The sequence below is a fragment of the Bactrocera latifrons genome, unplaced genomic scaffold, assembly GCF_001853355.1.
Source record: "Bactrocera latifrons isolate USDA-ARS-PBARC rearing strain unplaced genomic scaffold, ASM185335v1 scaffold_1503, whole genome shotgun sequence".
Taxonomy (NCBI): Eukaryota; Metazoa; Arthropoda; class Insecta; order Diptera; family Tephritidae; genus Bactrocera; species Bactrocera latifrons.
In genome coordinates, this window is record NW_017534968.1 from 4,442 (window position 1) to 7,370 (window position 2,929).

General features: G+C 36.3%; 1 pseudogene; it reads left to right on the plus strand.

The window, feature by feature from the left end:
• Positions 1 to 305: 305 nt before the first annotated feature.
• The window catches only part of LOC108965933, a 16,726-nt pseudogene continuing 14,102 nt past the window's right edge, over positions 306 to 2,929 (plus strand).

The window sequence follows — 2,929 nt, forward strand, 5'->3', positions numbered from 1 at the left end:
GCGAAGGTCGTACGGTACTATCGATGAAAACACTGTACAAAACATAATGCAGGGCCTTGAGAAAAAAGTAAGAAATTTTTACAGAAAATAAAAATTTGTTAAATGTTATTTATAATTTGTAATCTCTATACTCATCAATAAGAAATAAGACAAGACTTTGAAAAAATTCTTTGGTTTTCTTGTTATTAATGAAAAACGAAGGGTYAATTTTTATGGGACAGTCCTTATTCCCATAGCGCCTGTATCCAGCAGGTTAAGAAGAGTAGAAGGTACCCCGTCTGAAAAACCTCTTCCGTTAGCAAATAAGGACACTGTGTTTAATTGGTCGAAGGATTGTAGAAATGATTCAATGCATTTATTTCYGGAAGCAAACTACAATGATTGTCGTGGCTTGCAGCCTCACGAGTTGTTTGAATTTTTTTTTGATGACGCCTTATTAGAGCATATCGTGCARTGTTCATCATTGTATGCCACAAAGAAATTTGAAAAACCTGTGTTGAATATCAATATTCGTGGTGAGTTAGTAACTTTATACACTTTTTCCTCTTGGCTTTTAATACGTATTTACATTTTTACAGAATTGCGTACATTCATTGGTATACTTTTAATAACCGGCTACAAAACCGCTGCTAATGTGACGATGTATTGGAAAAGCTTAGAGGACTTACGCAAGGAACTAATTGTACAAGCCATGCGTCGAGACCGTTTTAAAGAAATTTGTAGGTGCTTACATTTTGAACCTAACCTGGTTGCGTCTAATGGTAATGAAGACAAATTTTGGAAGTTGAGACCTATGACAGACCATTTAAAGGCCAATATGTTGAAGCACTTCCATCCATGCCCACAACTGTCTTTCGATGAGAGTATGATTGCGTACTACGGTCGTCACGGATGCAAGCAGTTTCTAAAAGGCAAACCTATCCGTTTCGGCTACAAAKTTTGGTCTCTATGCACTCCGTCCGGATACCTAGTCAATTTCGACATATACCAAGGATGAAATCCACGTTCAAAATACGAACAGTGCTTTGGAAAGTGCACCTGAGCAYCTCTCATTAACATGATAAATGGTTTTGACGAAAAAAGAAGCAGTTTACCATTTCTTTCTATTTCGACAACCTTTTTACAAGTTTTCCATTTCTGACTTATCTGAAGACGATGGGGTACAATGGAACAGGAACGGTAAGAGAAAATCGTATTTATTCCAGCTGCCCTTTAAAAACAAAAGTGGCAATGAAAAGTTTTAATAGAGGTTCATTCGAAACTGCTACAATAGAAAATATTGGAATAAAGCTGACTAAGTGGGTTGATAACTCTGTTGTGTATGCCGCTTCAACTTGTTACGGTCTTCAATATTTACTTGGCTTATTGACGTTGCAGTATCCAATGCTTGGCACCTTCAACAGAGTTCGAAGAAGCTTTCGCARTTAGAGTTTAGACGTGAAATTGCAGTATTTTATTGCAAACATTACGGCGAACCGTCGGTTCAACCTGGCCCGAAACGACCCCGGCTGCACGATGGCGTATATAGAAACATCCACTTTGATCACACTGATCATTTTATTGAAACTTGTAAAAGTGTTGTGAGAACTTGATGCATTAAATGCAATGTAGATTTATGCGTCAAGTGCTTCGCTCAGTAGCATATTGACAACGAAAACCAAAAATAAATATGTTTTTTTAACTATTTAAATAAAGTTCATTATTTTATTCACTTTACTTGGCTTAATTAACTAATTTTCTTATAGCGCATTACATTTTGAAGGTAAATGTAAACCTGTACCCAAAAAAAATAATTTTTTTAATACATTCTAACAACATTAACATGCCCTCAAAATTTCATCTTCCTACTAAAAAAAATAGTTATCGTCCCTGCTGGGTTAATACAATCCATACAATTTTTTACATTAAAATCTTTCCAAGCACAAATCACATTAATTGCGGAATTACTTTCCAATTTATTCAAAATGAASCTAAACGAATGCTTTATGTAATAATTTTTAAAGCTGCAATGATGCCTTGGTCCAGCGGTTGCAAAAGAGTTGTTGTGTTTGGAGGAAGAAATAGCACTTTGACGTTTGGGTGCTCAATAACTGGGTGTCCAGGTGCATTGTCAATTAATAACCACACTTTAAATTCCAAGTTTTTAGAGATCATGTATCCCCTTATTTCAGGCACAAAACACTTTTCGAACTACTTGAAAAGCGATGCGGTCACCAAAGCCTTTTTGTTTGCCATCCAATGTACTGGAAATTTCTTTACATCCATTCCTAAAATCGGAAAACATAAAATCTTTGCAAATTAGCTATTAATGATTAAAACTTAACTTTCAAAGCTCGCGGTTTTAAATTTTTGTTCACTAATAGAGGTTTTAAAACCTTGTCCCCTGATGCATTGCTACACAGTAAGAGCGTGATACGCTCCTTTGCTGTTTTAAACCCGTTCACCGATCTGGTTTGTTTAGCTACGTAAGTGCGGCTTGGCATTTTCTTCGCATTGAAAATTCGGTCTGCAACATAGCCGTGTCCTTTAATTGTGTCTGAAAAAGTTTTCGGGAGAATTTTTGCTGCCTCTTCATCTGCTGATCCACTTTCGCCTGTTATCTTGCTGTTGTGCAGCGAGTTTCTTTTCAAGAAGAACCTAAGCCAACCATTACTTGCACAAAATTGTTTCGTATTTTGCATATTTGAACTAGATGGTTTTTCGCATTTAAATTTTTCATAAAACACAGTGGCCTTTTCTTTTATGCACCTAGTATCCACAGTAATTCTTCGATGGACGAGGTCCTCAATCCACCATACAAGCGCGCGTTCAATTTTAACCTTTACGACATCTCTAGCTACGACGTAAGTGGCATCAAACTCGTTGCCCAGCTGATAAGTATATTTGAAATAAAGTCTCTAAAGTTCATAATCGGAAAACTAAGAGATTT